We start from the raw sequence: 7435 nt of genomic DNA on the forward strand, positions 1-7435 counted from the left end.
AAAAGTGGGATTGTCTGAACAAATCATTGAGGACCTATCATGGCCTGGCGCCTTCCCAGCCAAGCAACTCAGGGTGACCTTAGTAATATCTGCCACCTCAATAGTAACTAAACTGGAGTAAGGCGGGTGCGAGGGGCACTAAACAATCTAAAGATGGAGGCTGATCTACCACGGGGGTTACATGGGTCAAAAAATAAGGAGAAATGGGTCTGTAGTTGGCTGTTCTGGGAAAAAAGGGGCTATTTACAAACTCCAAAATTTCTCTACAATCACTTAAATGAGCAGCTGCTTCCAGGTCTTACCAAGCTTTGGTTCCAATTTCCTTCTTCTTATCTCTAAGACACAACCTTCTATCATATCGGCACCCTCATGGGGACAGAAAACATTTGTCAAAAACATTATCACCATTCTCTTCAAATAAAACCCCAGAGACGCCCTCAAAAACATAGGACCACATTCCTTTATTTGTGCTTCTAGGGACATCTTGCTGTAGTATGGTGCTAGGGCCACCTCTTACATGTGTCACTAAGGGCACCCTTATTACCATTTCTTCTCTTAATATAGACCTCTTTTTTGTCCTCATAAATACATTCCTTTTCAATGCGCTTAGTTGTTCTTGACAATTTGCCTCCTTAATTATTCCTACCGGTATCCTCATCATCTGAAAAGGGCCTAAAATCCTCCTCTGAAGGACATCCTCTTAAATAAAGCTGCTCAGGCTGCCTTTTTAAGGATTTAATGCCTTCTTTAATAAGTTTCCTGATTTAATTAAACAAAAGGTAAAAACGGGTGTCTCAATCCTTTCTGTCATGACCACTATAAATATTTAAACCACCTCAAATGTAACTACATAAATCTAAATCTGAAAATAAGATTCCATTCAAAAAAGCATCACAATAGCGGGCAAAGTGATTTTCAACTGGCTTGTGAGCCGGTAAATATCTCCTAGGCAAGTGACTGCGCGTGCATCAACAATGGCTCATTGTTAACAGATAGAGACTATCTCAGATGAAGATGGGAACTGGTCCTGTGAGAAGTGAGAAACAATCCACTCTGCCCCTTCATTCACCTCCACATTATGACTGCACACATGCGACTGCCACAACAACAAGGTTTTCCAAGTTTTAAAAAAAGCACAAGAAAGTTTAAATATGCTTGCATCTGAAGAAAAAACAAAAACAGTTAGGAGGGAAAAAAGATGCTTGTTTGACACCTGTGAATAATTAAGAGATGCAAGTAAGATATATTCAGAAATTATATATTCACATTGAGAAAAAAACATTTGCAAAGGAAAACAAAAAAGTGATAACCATACTTTATCGGTATTTCATAAATTAAATACGATTTTACTAACCCATAATATTGAGGATAAAAATAAAAATCAATATAGAAGAAATAAGATTATCATGGTATTTATCCGTGAGCAGTAAATAAGAGGGGGACATGAAAGCATGACCAGGCTTTGCATACTCACTAGAATGATTCTTTATTGGAAGAGTCTTTTTATGATGTATAACTATTCTTTGAAGGGCTGCACAAGCCTTGAAAAATCTACTTGCCCACTCACTATGGCGAGTCATAGTTTATCAGGTTCAGCTATTTTTAGAACCTACTCGCCCCTTCTGCCCAGTTGAGAAAGAGCAGGTGTTCTGTTCAGTCAGAAAGTGGAAGAGCAATAAAGATGCCTTTAAATCTCATTCTTGTCATATTTGCTCTGTGTTTAGAGACAGGGGACAAAAGTTGGTTTGTCTTACAAATACATTTCCTTCTCACTGCAGAGTTCCAGGATGTGTCAGGTTTTTCCTAACACACAACATTTAAATAGCCAAGTCAACTGTAAAAAAAAAACAAAATATATTTGAGTAGCTGTGAAAGTCCATTGTTTGTACTTCTGTGTAATGGAAAAACATATTTAATTGGGATGAAAACAAACCAGAACACTTTACTTGGTTATATGCAAAGAATAAATGTTTTCTGAAACCCGATTTTCACAGATTGTTAATATATTATATAGTTTTATAAGTAAAGCTGCAAGTTAGTGGAAAGGTTTTTGGGCATTTAAAAAAAATGTTTTGTCTGTAAATGACAGTGTGCAACCACATCATGCTTTAGTAATATATTTATTAAAAGTGAGTGTTTAACCAAACTGAGAAACACTCCTGCCTTGATGACAATGGCTCATGTGTTCCCTATGTGTGGGCTAGATCATTTTTATATATGGAGCAAACACCTCGTCTATTTAATCTATTTTTGTACAGCAGAAATGCTGACCTCACATATTTGAAGGTTCACTCATGTGACAATAAAGAAAAAAGCAGCTCTGTAAACTAAAATATTTGACTAAGACTATACAATTTGAGACACATTTATGGGTCAAGTACATTAAATTTATGGTTGAGAAAATTATTCTAGTTACTCAATCTGCAGGTCTAGTAACATTTTTTATGATTTTCGGGCCCTGCAGCATGTGTGGAACAGCAATAAGAGTTTATTATATAAGGATACTCTGGGGTGTTGCAATAAAAGCAGAGAATTCAGTATTTTCCCTGCTTTTAAGGGTGGTCCATTAAGGGAATAATGTACTTGAAGCAATAGTTGTTGAAGAGTATCACAACAAAATAGGAGCCCCCAAAGTCAAATAAAATATGGCAAACAGTGCAAACTAAGCTTTTTGGTCCCAAATTCAAGTTTATTGCAAAATGAAGTCAACAATAATACTTCATTACACTCATGTTCTGGGGCCAAACAGGCAGCTGGAGGCAAGTGGGGGGGGGGGGGGGGGGGGGTGAAAATGCAGGGAGCTGTGGCTCCAGAAGGAATAAAGTGTGAGAAAGTAGCCTCTTACTAGCCTTGTTACCCCCACTTTTGGCCTGTTTGTGAGAATATGTCAGGGTGTTTTCACTGTCTCACTGGGATCCTGCTAGCCAGGGTCCAGTGCTCATAGTGAAGACCCTATGTTTTCAGTATGTTTGTTAAGTGTCACTGGGACCCTGCTAGCCAGGACCCCAGTGCTCATAAGTTTGTGACCTATATGTATGTGTTTCCTGTGTGATGCCTAACTGTCTCACTGAGGCTCTGCTAACCAGAACCTCAGTGGTTAGACTCTCTCTGCACAAATTGTCACTAACAGGCTAGTGACCAATTTCACCAATTCATATTGGCATACTGGAACACCCTTATAATTCCCTAGTATATGGTACTGAGGTACCCAGGGTATTGGGGTTCCAGGAGATCCCTATGGGCTGCAGCATTTCTTTTGCCACCCATAGGGAGCTCTGACAATTCTTACACAGGCCTGCCACTGCAGCCTGAGTGAAATAACATCCACGTTATTTCACAGCCATTTACCACTGCACTTAAGTAACTTATAAGTCACCTATATGTCTAACCTTTACCTGGTAAAGGTTGGGTGCTAAGTTACTTAGTGTGTGGGCACCCTGGCACTAGTCAAGGTGCTCCCACATTGTTCAGGGCGAATTCCCCAGACTTTGTGAGTGCGGGGACACCATTACACACGTGCACTATACATAGGTCACCTATGTATAGCGTCACAATGGTAACTCCGAACATGGCCATGTAACATGTCTAAGATCATGGAATTGTCACCCCAATGCCATTCTGGCATTGGGGAGACAATTCCATGATCCCCCGAGTCTCTAGCACAGACCTGGGTACTGCCAAACTGCCTTTCCCGGGGTTTCACTGCAGCTGCTGCCAACCCCTCAGACAGGTTTCTGCCCTCCTGGGGTCCAGCCAGGCCTGGCCCAGGAAGGCAGAACAAAGGACTTCCTCAGAGAAAAAGGTGTCAGGGCTGGAGAGGAGTAGCCTCCCCCAGCCTCTGGAAATGCTTTGATGGGCACTGATGGTGCTCTGCATAAGCCAGTCTACACCGGTTCAGGGATCCCCCAGCCCTGCTCTGGCGCGAAACTGGACAAAGGAAACCCAGGGGAGGTGCCCAGAGCTCCTCCAGTGTGCTCCAGACCTCTGCCATCTTGGAAAACAGAGGTGACGTCAGAGACTCCTCCTGATAGGCTCTTACCTGTGTTGCTAGCCTATCCTTCTTCCTAGGTAGCCAAACCTCCTTTTCTGGCTATTTAGGGTCTCTGCTTTGGGGAAATTCTTTAGATAACGAATACCAGAGCTCATCAGAGTTCCTCTGCATCTCTCTCTTCACCTTCTGCCAAGGAATCGACCCCTGACTGCTCAGGACGCCTGCAAAACCGCAACAAAGTAGCAAAGACGACTACTGCAACCTTGTATCGCTGATCCTGCCGCCTTCTCAACTGTTTTCCTGGTGGTGCATGCTGTGGGGGTAGTCTACCTCCTCTCTGCACTAGAAGCTCCGAAGAAATCTCCAGTGGGACGTCGGAATCTTCCCCCTGCAACCGCAGGCACCAAAGAACTGCATCACCGGTCCTCTGGGTCCCCTCTCAGCACGACGAGCGTGTTCCCTGGAACTTAGCAACTCTGTCCAAGTGACTCCCACAGTCCAGTGACTCTTCAGTCCAAGTTTGGTGGAGGTAAGTCCTTGCCTCCCCACGCTAGACTGCATTGCTGGGTACCGCGTGATTTGCAGCTGCTCCGCCTCCTGTGCACTCTTCCAGGATTTCCTTTGTGCACAGCCAAGCCTGGGTCCCCGACACTCTAACCTGCAGTGCACAACCTCCTGAGTTGTCCTCCGGCGTTGTGGGATCTCCTTTTGTGACTTCGGGTGAGCTCCGGTTCACTCCTCTTCGTAGTGCCTTTTCCGGCACTTCTGCGGGTGCTGCATGCTTCTGTGAGGGCTCTCTATCTTGCTGGGCGACCCCTCTGTCTCCTCACGCAAGTGGCGACATCCTGGTCCCTCCTGGGCCACAGCAGCATCCAAAAACCCTAAACCGCGACCCTTGCAGCTAGCAAGGCTTGTTTGCAGTCTTTCTGCGTGGGAACACCTCTGCAAGCTTCTTCACGACGTGGGACATCCATCCTCCAAAGGGGAAGTTCCTAGTCCTCTTCGTTCTTGCAGAATCCACAGCTTCTACCATCCAGTGGCAGCTTCTTTGCACCCTCAGCTGGCATTTCCTGGGCATCTGCCCAATCTCGACTTTGTCGCGACTCTTGGACTTGGTCCCCTTGTTCCACAGGTACTCTCGTCCAGAAATCCACCTTTGTTGCATTGCTGGTGTTGGTCTTCCTTGCAGAATTCCCCTATCACAACTTCTGTGCTCTCTGGGGAACATAGGTGCACTTTACACCTACTTTTCAGGGTCTTGGGGTGGGCTATTTTTCTAACCCTCACTGTTTTCTTACAGTCCCAGCGACCCTCTACAAGCTCACATAGGTTTGGGGTCCATTCGTGGTTCGCATTCCACTTCTAGAGTATATGGTTTGTGTTGTCCCTGTACCTATGTGCTCCTATTGCAATCTACTGTAATTCTACATTGCTTGCATTACTTCCTTTTGCTATTACTGCATATTTTATTTTTTGGTATTGTGTACATATATCTTGTGTATATTTGGCATCCTCATACTGAGGGTACCCACTGAGATACTTTGGCATATTGTCATAAAAATAAAGTACCTTTATTTTTAGTATATCTGTGTATTTTGTTTTCTTATGATATTGTGCATATGACACCAGTGGTATAGTAGGAGCTTTGCATGTCTCCTAGTTCAGCCTAAGCTGCTCAACTATAGCTACCTTCTATCAGCCTAAGCTGCTAGAAACACCTCTTCTACACTAATAAGGGATAACTGGACCTGGTATAGAGGGTAAGTACCCCTTGGTACCCACTACAAGCCAGGCCAGCCTCCTACAATAAGGCCCTGCAATAGTTTTTTTTTTTTTTTTTTTTTAAATCAAATTGTGTACAGTTCCAGAAACCACCTTCAAGGGGTGTCCCTCCCCCTTCAAGCTTATGTCCTTGTGAAGATAGCCAGGAACTGCTGTATGAATGAGGCACCCTGGAATAGCAATTGGCCACAGTTCCTTTAAGGCAGAGAGGAGCCACATCAAAAGGGCATGCTTTCTTGCACTTGCTGTGTGCGATAGATGAATGAGCACAGGAAGACACTTGAGAAAGAAAATCGCAGTTACAGGACATGAGATGCTGAAATACAACTTAAACCTGTTTAACGATATCGCAGTAAGAAGCACCTGACATTAGCTCAGTAGTGGCTGCTCCGTCATGCCAGCAGAGGAAAATCAATGAAAGGGCCAGCAACAAGATTTTTTTCCACACAGTCTGAGCTCTTAAGGCCAAAGCATGTAAGCAGTTGAAGAGGAATAACCGTGGTTGGCCACCATCTCAAGTCTCTTTTAATGAAATACCAGAACTGTCTTAAGACAAACAATACAGAATATGTTTCGCTGATGGAGATAAAATTACAGAAATAAGAGGAGGTTCTACACATAAAAGGAAATTTGTCTAGCCTTGAGAGTAAAATGGACGTAAAGATTGCATATCATGAACAAATATTGGAGAGCTATATAGAGTTCCAAAACTGTGCAGCGACCATCTTGGTCCGACAAGAACAACAGGTGAAGAGCCTTAGCTCAGTCGAAGCAATGACTATACTTATGTAGATACTAGGGGTCCCATCTCTCATCAACCAGAAAGATTTTAAGTTCTTGATGTCGAGCTCATTTGCAGTGGTAGTCATGTGAAATTATAGTAAGTGTACAATAGAGGTGTGCAGGGCTGTTTGACTGCCAGCTGGAAGACACAGGCAGCAACTGCCCAGGGATGAGACAGTGCTGGTTAAATCTGCATCCTCAGCAGAGAACGAGACGTAGGGTAAGAGACTGCAAGTAAAAGAAAGAGGTTAAATTCAGAGTTGAGAGAATACTATTATTCACAGAGCTCACCCATGCCACGGAGAACAAGCAATATGAGCTACAAATCATGAAGAAGGAACTGTTAATCAAAATGTAGGAAATAGCTCTGGCTTCTTGTGAGGGCACTCACTCACTTGTTTATAAAGCCAGAGCCTTCTTGGAAGAAATCAAGCGATTCCAGTAGTCACAAAAGTCTTATTAACTGGAACTTGAACCCTACATACATCCTTATGTGCTAACACAATTGACCAGTCCGAGTTCAATGGAGCTTTCTTAAGGATCAGTATAAGCGAAGAATGATTAGCCAAATCTCTCCCTATCTCCACCGATTGTAGAGATTTGTGGAATATTATACAGTTATTTCATTGAGCTTTATTGCTTTTTATGTTTTTCTACGCATTGGTGTTGCTGAATGATAAACATGATTTTTTTCAAAAGAACTAACATGGTTCACACCTGAATGGGCTTTGTCAAGCCTTGCAGTAATTAGAATCCAATTTGCAGGCAACACCTCAATTTTCAGTCAAAGTATATTTCAACTATTGTAATCCCAAAGTCTCAAATTCAATATGTCGACTAACAGAGAACTACTTAATATATGCTGTCATGAAAAGTAAA

At 43.0% G+C, this 7435-nt stretch overlaps 1 protein-coding gene across 2 annotated transcripts in view; it reads right to left on the bottom strand.

Annotated features, from left to right (window-relative positions):
• The window catches only part of UNC50 (unc-50 inner nuclear membrane RNA binding protein), a 210663-nt gene that overhangs the window by 179498 nt on the left and 23730 nt on the right, over nucleotides 1-7435 (bottom strand). The gene's annotated exons all lie outside the window — the stretch shown is intronic.

This window comes from Pleurodeles waltl, chromosome 8 (assembly GCF_031143425.1).
Source record: "Pleurodeles waltl isolate 20211129_DDA chromosome 8, aPleWal1.hap1.20221129, whole genome shotgun sequence".
In the NCBI taxonomy this organism is placed as follows: Eukaryota; Metazoa; Chordata; class Amphibia; order Caudata; family Salamandridae; genus Pleurodeles; species Pleurodeles waltl.